This window comes from Lissotriton helveticus, chromosome 1_1 (assembly GCF_964261635.1).
Source record: "Lissotriton helveticus chromosome 1_1, aLisHel1.1, whole genome shotgun sequence".
Classification (NCBI taxonomy): Eukaryota; Metazoa; Chordata; class Amphibia; order Caudata; family Salamandridae; genus Lissotriton; species Lissotriton helveticus.
In genome coordinates this window covers 1896480058-1896496956 of record NC_136057.1, presented here as the reverse complement: position 1 = coordinate 1896496956, position 16899 = coordinate 1896480058, and the positions used below count along the sequence as shown (strand labels likewise).

General features: G+C 49.6%; 1 protein-coding gene across 1 annotated transcript in view; it reads left to right on the top strand.

Moving 5' to 3' along the window:
- HMCN1 (hemicentin 1) overlaps positions 1 to 16899 on the top strand; it is a 1257483-nt gene that overhangs the window by 954792 nt on the left and 285792 nt on the right. The gene's annotated exons all lie outside the window — the stretch shown is intronic.

The following is a 16899-nucleotide window of genomic DNA, read 5'->3' as shown; positions in this document are numbered from 1 at the left end:
TTCTCTTGACTATTTGGAGAGAGAAAGGTTAGCATAGTTGTCAGGTTTGCTCAAGGCAGGCCACCCCTAGGAGACATGCTCTTTTGCACCATTACCCTGAAGAAGGAATTGAGCAATGGTTAAGCTTTTACTGCAATATTTAAATGTTTACTCTTCCTCTCCCTCCCTTCTGTTGTGATGCAGGACGTGCTGCTATGCCAGCCTGCTGTCTCAGGGGAGGATTTAATTATACCCTAGCACAGAGTTTTAGGTCCAACTGGGGCAGTATGTCTGTGTGCCTGAGGTAGGTGACTGCAGCTTTTAGGCAAATAGTAATGAGTCGCCCGGCCGCTACCATACAATGTGTCAAGAATGCATCCAAGGGCCTAAATAAAGGAGCATCTGCTGCTAGTGGCAGAGCACTTCCCAGCCATACACTAAGTATCTCAGGTGTTCATTTGGTCCTCTACATAGGGCTGTCCAAGGCATGTGCCCCGTTAGGCCACGACTTAAGACTGGTGACAAGGTGGGCCCCCATCATCTGCTTTGGCCGCCTCCAACTCACAGCAGACCTTTCTGTGCATGACCCTGGCTCGCGGCTGTGTGAGGCATCCCATGCGTGGTGCACCGTTCGCTGGGGTGCCAGGCTGCTGCTGGTGAGGCCACTGGGAGAGGTGCAGTGCATGCAGCGGGCTCCATGAGGTCCTCTTTCTGCCCAGGCTGTACCCCCCTTATAACGCGCCTGCTGCCCTATCCCGCAATCCCACATCTGGGTGACTGCGGTGGGTGGACTGCACGCTTGAGTTCCAGGTTGGCAGCTGGTGTCTGCCAGCACCCAGTAATGAATTACCCCCAATTGCAAGCCAAGTGGTTTGCAATTGATGGCCTGTGAGTGTGGCCCAGAGCAGGCCGGTGAAAAACTGAAGGGCTCTTGTGCAGGGCTAGAAAAAATGGCAGCACCAGCCTGAGCTAAAAGGAGTCCCAAAGCTGGGCTCGTGTGTGGGTGAGTCAGGCCTGTAAGACCCCGGAGTGGACTGTCTAGTGGTATCGAGGTGACCAGAGTAGGAGTCAGGAGTGGCATAGTGTCTGCTCCCTACAGAGAAGCCAGCACCTAGTGCAGAGAATCTCAGGACGCACGTGCTGGAAGTAAGTGTGACAAAGTGCTATGTCTACGCCACCTCAAGCAGAGTCGCCCCTTGCACAGCAGCAGTCCTCACAACATCCCATCAAAGCATTGCCACTATTCAATCAGTTGGCAGACCCCGAGGTGGTGTCAATAGATTGGCCATTTGCAGCTTTACTTTTGCATCAACCGAGAGACGGATGACGCTTTAAGAGGTTGATGATGTTACACATGGGGGGTGACAAACTGTATGAACTCTTCGACAGCTTACCTAACATGCGGGTGGACCATGATTTTGATGCTGGCCCGCTGCCGTGAATAAACATTTTGACCCCAGACAGACTGAAGTGGTGTTGGTGGACGCATTTTTTTGCGTGGCTGCGTAAGTTGACGAGCACGCGCTCTGGCATTGATAAAATGGACGAAATAAGGGCACAGCTGATTTAAGGGTGCCGTTCGTCAAACCTCGGTGAGCTTATTCTACTGCAACTGGGATCTCACTTGATGATATCCTAATAATCACCTGCTCCCACGAATTGACCGATAGCAAAGCCAGGGAAATGGAGTCAGCCCTGGCACCCCACTGCATAGGTTGCCAAATGACACTGGCTGTGAAGATCAAGGAGGAGCAAGTGGAGGACATAGAGCAGCAACAGGCGAGGTGGTGAGGGGACACTTTCACGAAGTCAAGTGACAAGGGGTGCCAAAACTGTGTCATGAGTCACCATCCACTCAGGGGATCCCCTGCGCTAGGCAAACCATGCCTCAAGTGCCGCTGCTTTAATCACTTTGCGAAGGTGTGTTGCAGCTCCGGCTCATCAGCTGGAGCTAGTGAACGAGTGCGGAGAAGTGTGAATGTGAGAGAGCTGTCATTAGAGGGGCAAGAGGATGGCCAGACATGGAAGAACAGTGATTACGCCAGCCAACCGGAGGAGGAAGATGAGAGGAAGAAGTGTTCACCATTTCCTTCATGGGATGAGACAATCAAAAGAGGAGGCCGCTGCCCATGTGTCACTTGGACATTAGTGGTGCACAAATCACTGCCCTCATCAAAACAGGGGCCTCTATGAATGTATTTGATGCAGAGCAGTTCATGACACTAGATCTGTCGCCCCCCACTAAGGCCAAACTATACACCTATGGGGCAACGGATACCATCCCACTACAAGGAGTCATAGAGGTAGCTCATGGAGACAAAATTCTACGTGACCATCTGGGTTTAAAACCTGGCTGAAGACGGCTGAAATGCCAGAAACCGGTCCTAGGAAGCTTGATTCCGGTCCAGGGAAGGCATGGCTTGGCAGTTCGGGCTGGACTGTTCCCATGAGGCACAGGGTCAGACTGATTTGCATATGGCCATGTCTGAACTGGGGTGGCAGAGTGCGCTAAAGAACGGTGATGGATTAAACCCAGATCTGTTGACTGGGTGTGAGTGTTTGATTGGTTCAGATGCTCCGTCCATCGCCACCGCCTTTTGTACCGCTTTGTCACCATAAATTGGCAGGGTATGCTCAGACGTTGAGTCTCTTGCTCACTTTGCCACTGGATTCAAGCAAGCCTGGCTGAAGACGGATGAAATGCCAGAAACCGGTCCTTGGAAGCTTGATTCCGGTCCAGGGAAGGCATGGCTTGGCAGTTCGGGCTGGACTGTTCCCATGAGGCACAGGGTCAGACTGATTTGCATATGGCCATGTCTGAACTGGGGTGGCAGAGTGGGCTAATGAACGGTGATGGATTAAACCCAGATCTGTTGACTGGGTGTGAGTGTTTGATTGGTTCAGATGCTCCGTCCATCGCCACCCCCTTTTGTACCGCTTTGTCTCTATAAGTTGGCAGAGTATGCTCAGACAATGAGTCCCTTGCTCACTTTGCCACTGGATTCAAGCAAGCCTGGCTGAAGACGGCTGAAAAGCCAGAAACCGGTCCTAGGAAGCTTGATTCCGGTCCAGGGAAGGCATGGCTTGGCAGTTTGGGCTGGACTGTTCCCATGAGGCACAGGGTCAGACTGATTTGCATATGGCAATGTCTGAACTGGGGTGGCAGAGTGGGCTAAAGAACTGTGATGGATTAAACCCAGATCTGTTGACTGGGTGTGAGTGTTTGATTAGTTCAGATGCTCCGTCCATCGCCACCGCTTTGTAAAAGTAACTGGGCACTCTCCCTGGGTGACTCTATTAGTGATTGACCCCAAACCTAAACAGCCAGGGGCGATAGGCCTCTGTGTAGATATGCGACTGCTGAGTTAGGCAGTTTGAAGAGAAAGGCACATAACAGTGACAATTGATGAGATTGTGGCTGATCTGAATGGGGCTGCATGATTTTCCAAAATTATCTAAACTTAGGGTGTCATCAGTTGATGTTGGAGGAGTCCTGCCACTACATAACACCCTTCTCCACTCATGTGGGTACTGCTGGTTCAAAAGGCGCAGTTTTGGTGTTTCCACCACAGAGGAGGTCTTCCAATAAGTGATTCATGAAGCAGTGTCCAGACTGATAGACGTCATCAATGTGAGAGATGATATCCTCATATTTTCCAACACTCTTGAGGAGCATCATACCAGGTTGAGAGCCATCCTGAAATAGTTGGCCAAGCAAGGCTTGACTGGTGTGAGTTCTACACCAATGAAGTGGAGTTCTTCAGGTACAAGTTCTCCAAAGCAGGGCTCCAGGTAGACCCTCAGAAGGTGGAAGCGATTTGGTCTGTTGCCATGACAAGAAACCCGTTGGAGGTAAGCAGCATCCTGGGGATGGCCAACTACTATGGACTGTTTATCCTCAATTTGGCCACCCCCTCCGAGCATTGACCAAGAAGGATGTCCAGGGGTGGTGGACCAGCAAAGCTGTGCAGGCCTTTCAAGCAATCAAGAAGGCTCTACTCCATGATGCTGCCATTGCCTACTTACAGCGGTAGAGATCAGAGACGCCCAAATCGAGAGAAAGGCGGTGGCTATTCACTGGAAGTACATTTTCACCTCTATCTCTGTGGCCAAAAGTTTCAGGTGATTACAGATCACAAACCCCTTGCACCACCTTTTGCATACACTGCTCGCAATGGATCCCAGAGGCCAACAGTATGCCTTTGCAGTCTTGTATCAGCTGGGGGTGAATAATCCAGCCGATTATTTGTCCTGTAATCCTCTGGCCTTGTAGTACAGTGACCCATGAGAAGAAGACCCCAGAGAGGAGGAGTTCATACGGCTGGTCAATGAGACGTCGTGCCCGAGGGCTCTCTCGCTTGGGGAGATTGTGGAAACAACTCATTCAATGCCAGCCTCCGGAGGGTCAAGGAGGCTTTAAAAGGACACCAGTGGCAGAACTTCCTGGATGGCATTCAGGGGCTGACAGAGGATGTAGGAATGAGTTGAGCAAAAGTGAAGAAGAGCTCATTCTCCAAGTTCCCCAGATCGTAATACCACGCAGGCTGTGGGCCTGTGGGCCTGTAACATGGATCTAGCCTATCGGGGCCACCAGGACATCGCCAAAACAAAGGCTGACCTGAGGAGTAAAATATGGTTCCCAGGAATGGACCGGCTGGTGGAAGACCGGGGGCGGAGCTGTCGATCTTGTCTCCTCACCATTATGGAAACCGCTGGTGGCCCCAGTGATCACTGACCCCCAGCACAACACCCTGGGTGACTGTAAGAATGGATTTTGGAAGTCCAGACCACCGACTCACGCTGGTATTCATGGACAGCCACTCCAAGTTTCCCGTAGTATAACTTGTCAGATCAACCTCTTTTGATTGCGTGAAGCCAGCTTAGGGTCGGGTGTTTGCATTACTGGGGCTGCCCGATGAGGTAAAGATGGAAAACGCGCCCCTTTTTTCAAGGCCATAATGAAATGACTGCCTAGCCAAACTCAATATCCGGCAACGGCGGATCACTCCTCAATGACCTCAAGTAGGTGTAGAAAAAGGAGAAGACCTGGAAGACTGCTTGAAACAATTTCTAAGAAGAGCCTACCACCAGACTCCACACTGCATGACCGGATGTGCCCTCAGAGACTTGCTGATGAAGAGATCAGGATGTGATGTGCTGCCAGCAGGACCGTTGTGGGGACTTGCAGTTGTAGATGTGACGGCTACCCAAGAGAGGAGAAGCAACAACAAAAAGGCCAGCTGGCATTTAGGGCTGTCAAGCCCAGTATTCAGGAGTTATTATCAAAGATCGCTACCCAGAGTGGAGGTAGTTCAGTTCAGTTAGCTTTATTCGATTTTGTTTAAAAACCATAAAAGCGTCAACAATACATAGATAAACACCATAGGGTTACATAAAACATCATAACATTTCATTACAAAAATAGTAAAACAGAATTAAATAGGTATATCGAATCAGCTAATCAATATACATAAATATACATAAATTACATTTTCAATAATCAACTTTAGAACAAGGGCATTAAACAAGCTGCAGTGACATCCTGTCTTGTCTGTAAATTCCTCTTAGTGATGGGTTTTTTAGTATACAATTTTTAAGACAAAAGTTGAAAACCATTAAGGACTAAGAGATTAAATGGCTATTGGTGTAACTAGATATACCGGGGGCTCGGGTAAAAATCGTGCAAATCCCAAGTTTGAATGGAGCCATATCTCTCCTTGGGGGGGCGAAATCGTAAGTAAGGGACGATATTACTGTTCTTGAATTCGACTAGCACCAGGTCCCCAGCGATGTCCTTGGGCAGCGAGCCCAACCACCCCACCCTCCTGATACCCAAAATGCCACCATCCAGCCCGGGCGGCAGAGGTCTATTTTTCCGCAACCAGGCAATGGCCTTGTCTAGCAGGTCCTGCCGTGACTCGTGTGTTCCCTTGGTGATGGCAGGAACCCCAGAGAGGATAGACACGTATGGGGCGGCCTGTGGAGGCAAGTGGATACATGGCATTCTTGCCAGGGCTGGACGAACCACCATATGAGTTAGTGACGGGGGTTTTGAAGTTACTTTGTGCTCTATGGAAGTTGGTATACAGGGGGGCCGTAGTTGATGTTCGCCATTTTTACAGGTATTAAACTTGTACTTTTCAGGGACAGTGACAGTGGGAGGGTTTGTGCAGGCGGATACATCCAATTTGTTATTCGGAAGAGGATACTTTTTTATTGCTTCCTCGATGCTGTTCAGCCTATCCCCCAACTCATTTATTGTTAGGACCAAAGGTGAAATAGCAGTTAACAAGAGTTGCTCAATTTGAGACAGTAAAGTCATTTGGGGAGGCAAGACAGGGTCATCTTGCTTGGCCGCGGCCATGTCCAGCGCTGATGTTATTAGATTGGAGGGAGATAATGTTGGGCCACTGCACAGATATTGTATATTTGCATTATTCGCAGTGACAATGTCGCTGTCGTGTTTCCCTCTAATGGTGTGATCCAGGGGTGAGGCGTTTACTTGTTTCTGATCTTTTAATATAGGTGATGATGAGTCCCGTGAGAAGTCATTAGAGATAACACAATTAGGGCTCACAGTAGGGGAGGTTATAACAACATCTGGTGCGTACTTTGTGCCACACAGGGCGTTAAGCTCCTCCCAGATGGACATAGTGTCTATGTTAATGAATGAAACGCCGATATAGTCAATATAAGAACTAAAGCATCACAATACCTCCTCCCGTGGTGGAATCAAGTGGGATGGCCCGTCCCGTCCTCCTCGGGTCCTCCTCGGGCCACAGAGGGCCCGCCCTTTGCCCGGGCTTAGCCCGGCGTCCCGCCCGCGTCCCGCGGAGCGGAGCGCTGCTTTATGGCGCCTCCTGGCGCTGTCCGGTGTAAGAAGGCAGCGCCGCCGCTGAGGCTGCCGGGAAACGTAGTCCCGGGGCGGCGGCGCTGTTAGGAACAAGAGCGTGACTCCTGGCGGTGGCGGCTGCAGTGGGGGCCTCCTCTCCTCCCCCCTCCGAGTTGGCTGATGTCAGAGTGGAGGTATCAAACCCCGTTTAAACGAGAGACCTGGGAAGTCGTGAGAGTCTGAGGCACTATGATAACTGCAGTGAAGAGAAATGTGGAGGTCCATAAATCTTTCTTGGTTTAAGAAAGTCTCAGACCAGCAGGTAGGGGCCGCTGATGAGCTGGAGTTTGAAGAGATGAATGTGAGTGTCCTGGGGGCCGATCTGATGAACAGGAGTGAAGGTGCCCCAGCGGCTGGTGTGAGAAGTGATGCTGGAAACATGACCTTGTCAGGGAGGACAATGTGCAACCAATCCAGCGGCGAGAGGATAACCCTTGAGGTCATCCGTACTGACTGATGTCCAATCCTCAACCCAGCCAAAGAATGAGAGACTTTTTGTGCTGAGCACCCATTAGTGAGATGTACTGGAAGTTGCCTTTATTTCTTTTTGTTTTTCTATTAAAGGTTTTAATGAATATAGCGAGCTGCCAGGGAGCTATCATACAATGTGTTATTGACCCACAGGCTTATATAAAGGTGCTTCTGCCGCTTGTGGCAGAGAATGTCACACTCTTACACTAAGTGTCTCCTGTATTCATTTGGTCCTCTACACGGGCCTGTCCAATGCCTGTGCCCCCGTTAGGCCTCAACTTAACACAAATGTCGCCTTTAATAGGGCTCTGTCGGTACTTCCCCGCCGGGTTTGCAGTAAGTAGCTATTTTGTTATTTATTTATTTATTTATTTATCATATTTTTTTATTGAAACAAACATAAGCAATAAGTTATATTACAGAGGGTAGGACACTGCAGTCGAGTACACATCAGAGGATAGCAGAACCAACCAAATCCAAAAACATGTTAGACTTTCACAGGGAGGGGTTGTCATCAGGGACAGCGCTTACAGGTGGCGTACAGATTTCTCCTCTGAAACTATTGCATGACCCCCAGATCAATGACCACTTCGGAGGGCGCCCCTTCTCCAGATACGCAGTTGTTTTCCCATTCTTCCAGGGAGGGGGGCTATGCCGCCCCTCACAACTGGGCGATATTTCGTTTGGCAATCATATACCCCGGCGTGACCCACTGCGTCTGCGAAATGTGCAGGTCTGTAGGCTCCCATATATTAAGCAAACATCTTCTAGCCTCCGGTGAGAGGGAAACTCCCAGTACCTTATCTATAACGTTATGTATGTCGCGCCAGTACGTGGTGACGTATTTACACTCCCAGATAATGTGCATGAAGGTACTAATTAGACCACAATCCCTTTTACAGATTCGCGTATCTGCAAGCCCCATAGACACTAACCTGGGTCCTGTGAGGTAGATCCTATGCAAAATCTTAAGTTGAACTAGTTGGAGGCGAGCTGAAATTGCGATCTCTCTAGGGGAGGAAACCGCTATCTACCAATCTTCCTCGTCTAGCTCTATTCCGTCTTGTGTCCACTTATTTCTAAGCACCTCTAAGGTGTCAGTCCTGTTATTAATCAGCTTTTTATATATTAGAGAGATTGTTTTATCTGGTAGGTGGCTGTCTCATATTCTATCCTCCAGAGGGGAGGCCTCTGAAGGTTCCGCCTCCCCAGGTAACAATGTCAGAAGGGCATGCCTTACCTGACCATACCGAAAGAATTCCGAAGGAGCAAGTTTATATTAATTCTGTAATTCTTGAAACGATTTAATCCCCCCTTCCCCCAAATATCCTTGACCGTAGAGATACCTATAATATCCCACCTATCAAAGCCTTTCGTCTTCCACAGCTTGCCCATTCACGGAGTGCTTAGTAGGACCTGTCAACGGCACTCTGTTGGGACGAGAATATAGGGCCCTGTTATAGTTATTACCTGGTAGAAGCCATTTATCCCAGACGTAACCAGGGTCATCCACCCGGCCATAAGTGCAGTGGTTAATTGCCGCTAGGTGGGAAGCCCAGTAATACCTTTTGATATCAGGGAGAGCGATACCTCCGTCATACCAGGAAAGAGTCAATTTGTGTAAAGCAATGCGAGGCCTCCCCTCCCACAGCAGACTACGCTGCAAACTCTCAATTTCACAGAAGTAACTAGCGGGCACTACATCTAAGGAGTTTTGCAGAGCATAAATAAAGCGGGGGAGAGCCATCATCTTAAACAATGCCGCTCTACCCAGTAAGGAAAGAGGAAGTTTCTTCCAGTGAGATATATCGCTCCTGAGCCGACTAAGAGAGGGGAGAAGATTACGAGAATACCTAACTGATGGGTCTAGAGACACAAAGATTCACAGATATGTAAACCCTTCCGAAGTAATCTGTATCAGACAGTTCCTGGGAGGTACAGGAGGGTCACCCTTTAATACACACAAGACAGATTTACCCCAGTTGATCGAAAGGCCAGAATTCCTCCTAAAGGAGGCAAGAACGTCAATAACCACAGTAAGGGAATTCCGGGGGAAAGCCAAATACAGTCAAATATCATCTGCATATAGGGAGATGCAGTCCTCCCAATCTGGAGAACACCGCAAACCCCTGATGGAACCCAGCGCAACCAGGCGGCCAATGGCTCTATAGCCAATGCGAAAAGAAGGGGGGGCAACGGGCAACCCTGATGGGTTCCCCTGCCCAATAAAAAGGCAGCTGATACTTTATTATTCACCACCACTTGTGTGAGCGGTTCCGAATACAGCAAGCATATCCAGCCAATGAATCCAGGGCCAAACCCGAACTTTGTCAATACCGCCCACAAATATGGCCATTCAATCGTATCGAATGCCATTGTTGCGTCCAATGATGCAATTATAGCCGGTTCTCGCAGCGTCTGGGCCCTGGCCAAAACTCTACGCAAGTTCAATGCCATATTTCTGTGGGGCATAAAGCCTGACTGGTCAGCATGCACCAAATCAGTAATAACCTTAATCAACCTGTTAGCCATTTCTTTGGCCAGGATTTTGGACTCTGTATTGAGTAGAGAAATAGGTCTATATGAGGCACAATTGGTTATGATCTTCCCCTCCTTATGTATCACAACTATCAACACAATCCTCTGATCCCTTGGAAGAGCCCCTCCCTCTCTAGACTCCACAAACATTTCCTTCAGAAAAGGCGCAAGGCGATCCGGCTTAAGTTTGTAAAGCTCTATGGGGAGACCATTAGGGCCTATAGCCTTGCCGGGGTTCAAAGAACGGATAGCTAAGGCAATCTCATCAGCTGTTAACTCGCTATCCATAAAACTTGTGACTTCTGCGGAAAGATGCGGGAGCTGTATATCTCGAGTAACAGATGGGAATCAGACTCCGGGTAAGGAGAGACCGAAGTATACACTGTTTGGAAGTGCTTGGCAAACTCATCTACAATTCTCTGCGGATCTGTAAGCCTCTCCCCCTCCTCCGTGAGAAGCTCAGGGACCAGTCGGCTGGCCCACTCCTTCTTGTCTAACCATGCAATGAGTTTTCCTGCTTTGTCTCCCAGATCATTAAGCCTACCCTGCTGCTCTCTACCAAGCTGTTTCGCTCTGTATGTTACCAGTGCTTTGTAATCGTGCTGTCTCAGCCGCAACTGGTGAAGTTTACATTGCGTCACCCCTAGTTCCAAGTCTCTTTCCAACCCTTCGATCTCAGTCTCCAACTCCATAACCTCCCTCTGTTTTTCCTTCTTCACTCCAGCTATTAATGACATAGCCTGGCCCCTAGCAACTGTTTTAAAGGCCTCCCATAGGGACAGCGAGGAGGAGACCGATCCCACATTTGTCATCAAATATTCTTCTATTATGGCAAGGAGGTCCTTTCGAATCTTACGGTTGCGCAGATACCACGGGTTTATAGGGGCCACTCTCCCCGCCGTGTTACGATTTACAACAATATGTATACATACTGGAGAATGGTCAGAAATCCCCCTCGCCAGATGTTCGACCTTTGTCACATATGAAGATTGAGCCGCCAGGACCAGACAGTAGTCGAGCCGCAAAAGACTGTTATGGACCCCAGAGTGAAAGGTGTACTGCCTCCCATCAGGATGCAGCACCCTCCAGCAATCAACCAAACCCAATGCTTCCATGAAATCAGGCAACTACTGCATCGCATGTCCAATCTCTCGAGGGGGATGTCTGTCCACTGTACCGGAGACAACCGCATTGAAGTCACCCCCAACATTAAAAGGCCCTCAGGGAGCGACAGGAGAACTGACCCCAAGTCTGCAAAAGTTGAATTCTGAAGCCCTGGTGGGATATAGACGGAAAGGAAAATGATGTTGTGACCCTCCCATCTGCCTGTGACCCCACTAAACCTGCCCCTACCGTCCTCCCAAACGGAGGCAACTGCCAAAGGAAATGCCTTGCGGACCAATACTTCCACTCCTCTAGAGCCTGTTGTAAACCCCGAATGTGCAATCATTTTGTATCCAATCCTATGCAGTGCATTGCATTCATTCCCAACTAAATGAGTTTCCTGAAGCAGAACCACGTCTGGCGCCTGTCTTTTCAGAAATTGGAAAACAACACTCTGCTTGATCTTATCCCCAAACCCGTTGACGTTCCAACTCAATACTTTTATTTCACTACCCCCCATCATACACCCAACACCACCCGCCTCCCTCTTCTTGCCATGTATTCAATAAAGGTACCATGCTGATGAACTCTACAAACCTAAAAACATACAAAACTAACATTCTCCCCTAATTCCCCTCCACCCCGCTGCCCTGCCCATTGGGCTCAAAACTGCCCGCTGAAAACTGCAGAGTGCCTGTCGCCCCTAACACTTCAAAGAAAGAAAAACTGGGAGTGGATCCCACTTTGCCACCCCCGCCCTGACCCCAAACACAACAAATTCCCTCCCGTGCCCATATTCGTGTCAAAAACAAAACTCTACAATAGACCTTAAGGTAGTACAAAATCAAGGACCCCAATACTCAACAAACGGAAAGTGTCTGAAGAAATCAGATGCCGCCTCGTTCCTGTTCCATCCCCGCCTCCTCCCTGTCTCGACATGGTGGTTCAGTTCCATCCATAGGGAGAGTGTCTAGCCAATCAGCTACAATATCCGGATTGTCAAAGAACCAAACCTTCCCACGTACTTCCACTCTCAAACGCACAGGAAACATCATAGCATATTTTAATTCCCTATCTACTTTTTAACTGCTAGGAAGTTATGTCGCCGTTTCTGTACTGTCTGTGGCACAGGATGCGGATGTTGTTTCGGCGGGCCCTTCTTTCGTACTCATCCAGCTTGCGTTCTGCCGACTCCTGTAAGGACTTAAGTACTCGTACGTCCTGCTGAAGCTGGGCCACATCGTCAACCAGGCTGGAGGTCTTGATGTCGAGCGACTTGACTTTCTCATTGACTTTTGTTAGGTCAGCTCGTATGAGGTTGACTTCAAGAGATGATGGGCCCGATTCACAGAATGAACTTAAGACTAAATCCTAAACTTACTACTATTTGGTATTCACAGAATGCACTTACTACTTTCGGGATTCACAGAGTGAACTTACTACTTTAGGTATTCACAGAATGAATTTACTACTTTCGGTATTCACAGAATAGATTTAAGACTACTAACTTTACGTCCGCACTCGGGCCGGAAATTCCGGCCTGGAGGCGGCGCTTCCAGCTTGGGGGCGGAGCTTCCGGCTTGGGGGCGGGGCTTGCAGTCCAGAGGCGGGGCTTCCGGCCCAAAGGCAGAGCTTGCAGCCCAGAGGTGGAGATTTCAGCCATGGCTAAATACCCACCTCTGAGCCGCAAGCTCCGCCCCCAAGCCGGAAGCTCCGCCTCCGGGCCAGAATTTCCGGCCCGAGTGCGGACGTAAAGTTAGTAGTCTTAAGTCTATTCTGTGAATACCGAAAGTAGTAAGTTCATTCTGTGAATCCCGAAAGTAGTAAGTTCACTCTGTGAATCCCGAAAGTAGTAAGTGCATTCTGTGAATACCAAATAGTAGTAAGTTTAGGATTTAGTCTTAAGTTCATTCTGTGAATCGGGCCCGATGTGTCCAATTTAGCATCTAGCGTCACCATTTGCTGCCCCAGAGAGGTTTTGATGCTATCTATGGCGCCCATGACATCATGCAATGTGATTTCACTTCCTCGATCGGGAGCGCACTAGTAACTACAGCAGGAGATCCCACACCGACTGGCGAACCCTTATGCTGGGTATACCTGTCCAACTTGTTGGACTGCATTGGTTTCGGGCCCCGCTGTCCTCTGGAGGATTGCTTCTCGCCGTCTTGTCTGGACGCCATTTCCTATTTGCAGGTCCCAAGTACAGTGTCTGCCCCGGGTCATCCCACCTGGCTTAGCTGTCCTTTGGTCTACGAGTCTCGCTACCCACAGTCCGGGCTCCAGTGCAGAACTCCCACCAGTGGGGGGGTGGGGGTAATCCTCAACTCCTCTTCAATCTCCCAGCAGACCGGTACTTTTTCACCCCCGGTCCCCCACTCCCTTATCGCCTTCTCCCCAGGGTCTCAGCATCAGGCAGCCTCAGCGCAATCATGCATTTCCAACGAGACTCCGGATGGGTCGCCCCTTCCTTCCAGCCCCCAACTGTCAGGGAGTCTTCATTCACCCTTGGACCTCAGATTCACCACTCAGTCCCATGGCCTCCAGCTCTTCCACAAGGCTGTTCCCCCCTGCCGACAGCACAATCGTCCCAACGCAGAGGCCCGGTGGTGGGGGGGGGGGGTGCCCCCACAATGGAGCGCCCCAGCCCACACCCACCCCCACTGCGTCTAAAGTCAACACGCCGGTCTCCCTCGGCACCCGAAACCGCACAGCATGTAGAGCCCCCACCTCCAGCGGGGTCGCAGCGAATCACGTAGGGGAGGGGCGGGGGGGCCCCCTCACAATGAAGCTCCGACCCTCACTCACCTCCCAACACCTCCGGGTGCCAGTGTGTCCGCGCTCCAACAGGCACTATATCAGGGCACCGTCATACAGTGGGGGATCCTCGTCTCACCGCCAGAGTGGGCGAGGGGGGGTGCGGCGATGTCTCCACACTGTCACTGTATTGTTTTGCTATTCCAGCGCCCTTCAGTTCGCGGTCTCGGCGGACCCATCCGGCAACTTCCGGAATGGGCCGCTGCTGTTATTCAACTCTGGAGTGGGCGCCACATGCACTCCAGACCCCGGTCTCCTCCTCTCGAAGGCCCAGAGTCAATATAGGCACCTCTGAGGCCTCCGGCGGTCCCCGACTCCGGGAGTTGGTCCCAACTGCTCCCACTTGGCCTCCAACACTATGTCCCGGGCACGGGAGGCAGGATAGAATTCAGGATCTTGGGGCCAGAAGACGGACCCGACAAGTTTTATTGCGTTATGTCAAGTACAGCGCAGAGCCATGTACCCCAGAGGTTATCTGCTACAGTTTAAAGCGCAAAATATTGCACTGACATTTAATATAAACAATTATCAAAAAGAAATAATCATATGAACCCAACACTAGAGACCCACCGCATATATGACACATCCCGCTTAGCCGTTGAACCCCTGCATCCCAGCTCCACCCGCCTGTCCCACAATCACAGCATCTCCCACAGGAATAGGCTCCAAGGAAAGGCCTCTATAATCCGCCCAGCATTTCCAGATCTTAGCAAGCTTTTGCGGGCACCCTCGTGCTTTAAAGATAGGAGTCCCCAGACCCATTTTAAAATCCAGACCATTCTTCCACGCAAACAAGGAGGGTGGGTCCTCAGCCTTCCACTTTCGTGCAATGTCTCGTTTGGCTAGGTGAACCTCAACAACATCAAGTGGGCTTATAGATATTTCCCCCCGACACCCTCCACTATATGCAACAGCACTAACTTAAGGGAAAAGGGGAGCTCCCACCCCAAAACCTCCACCAGGCAGGCCAACACCCCGCACCAGAATTTCGCTATCAACCTACATTGCCAGATTGTATGAAATAGGGTACCGACCTCCCGAATACATCTGAGGCAAAGCGGGGACGCAACTAGGCCTGCTATCCACAATCTGGTCTAGTTTAGTATACTTGGTGTAAGTAATTAAAGTGAATTAGTCAGAGCTGCATTGCGTTTGCAGCTCCCCTAGGGGAGGCTAACGCCTCCGTCCAGTCATCTCCATCCAATGGACCAAGGTCCTCATCCTGCGCTACCCTCAAATTATCTAGTGTATTGGGACAGTTCGTCACCAGGGACTGGTAGATTTTGGAGATGTTATGGTCTTGTAGATCTCCCATAAACAATTTAGCTTCAATGGGGCTAAAATCAGGGAGGGACTCCAGATCCAATGCGCTAGGGAGGACGGCATGCCAAAACTGAAGATATTTATCAAATTGAGTCTTTGGCATCTGGTATTCGTGTTGGAGGTCTTGAAAGGACTCAAGCACAGTGCCTCGCAACACATTTCCCAGGGCAGAGATCCTTACGATGTCCCAATCTCGGAAACCCACTAGACCAGCTAGCTGTGGCAGTCTCACATTGGACCAAAGAGGAGTCTCCTTTGTCAACCTGCCCCACCACCCCATCTTCCGCAAAGCCTGTTTCTTACTTGGAACACCAGCCTAGTGGCAGACGGCAGGGCATTTCGTACCGGGGCCGAGTAAAGAATAGTGCATAAGGTAGTAGTCCCCATGAGTAAGTAGCTATTTTGAATATGTATTTGTGACCGCTGCAAGTGGAAGTCTTTCATGCTGCTTCCACACAAACAAAAAGGGTCCAAATGAATAATTCGTACCTGTTCAAGATGGAAGCCTGTTCTCTTTTTCAGAGCTATCCATCTGTGCTCTAAGTCCAGTTTCACAGGTTTCTCAATAGCATAATGACGAAAATGTGAGGAAGACGCTGTGTGGACTGCTGCGCTCAAAGAAAGCAGCAGGGTTAGCTGCCGACTTGTTCTCCCTCTGCCTGCCATTGCTCCTGGTGTGACCCTCGCATGGGAACTCCTCTTCTGGAAGCCTGTGGTGGCTGCCATGCCCCAGCACAGAGAGAGCACAGAAACACTCCAAGGTTCTATCCTTCGCTCTGAAACTCTTTGCAAAACACATCCATTACATGTAAAGCATCATTATTCAGCAGTCAAAACATCCGCAGTGGATCCCGTCATAGTTATTTTCCTTTGTATGAAACCTCCATCTGCACTGGTCCGTGTCCGCCCGCTAGCCGGCTGCAATGTTATTCCTCTTCTGTTAGTGACTTCACTTCACCAGTACTGATTAGCAGAATCTGTACCAGCTGCATCAGCATTCTTTTTTTTTAAAACAGCCTGAGTGTACTTTCCTTTTTTTTTTTTTACATCAGATGAGTTTCCATTTTCAATTTGTAAAGTCCTCAACTTTAAGATAAACTTAGTCACAATGGCATGCAAATTAGTCAAAAAATATGTATAAGCTAACTCAGTTGCACATTGCCAGTCCACCTCTCTCCTTCAGCACCTGCCAAAGAGGTTAAGTTGTTTTACAATGCAACTTTCAGTGCAGCTGGATCTCAAACAGGTGAGTAAATTAAATTATACAATGTGCCCTATCTAATGAGAACTAACAAATGTTTGCTAAAATAAAGACTGCTTTTGTGGATTTATTTAACGGTGGGCTGCAACAGTGTGTTCTGAGGTAAAGCAAAGAACCCTAACAAGGTTCCTAATCAGTAACTACTTGGGAGCACGTTCACTCACGGTGCGATCGGTACTGCAAGCAGCTTCCAGCCCTAGTTGTACCAAAAAAAAGTCAATTTACACTGACAACCAAAGTGAGTTATGGCTTCAGTGCCAGGCATGTATATTGGTCCCATCTCTGAAGTCACATTCCAATTCTCATCTCTGATGCCTCCTTGCTTCAGTCCAAGGCAAATTACAAGCTAGACAGGCCCAGCGCAGTATCTGCCCTAACATCCGAAGGAGCAGTGGTAGCTGTGCACACCTGTTGCCGGAAGCAACCAGATGTCTCTGTGTTAAGACACCTTCTCTTCCTACAGTTGAAAGGTAGATCTGAGGGACAAGTGCAGCTTCTTTGCTGCTGCTCTCTA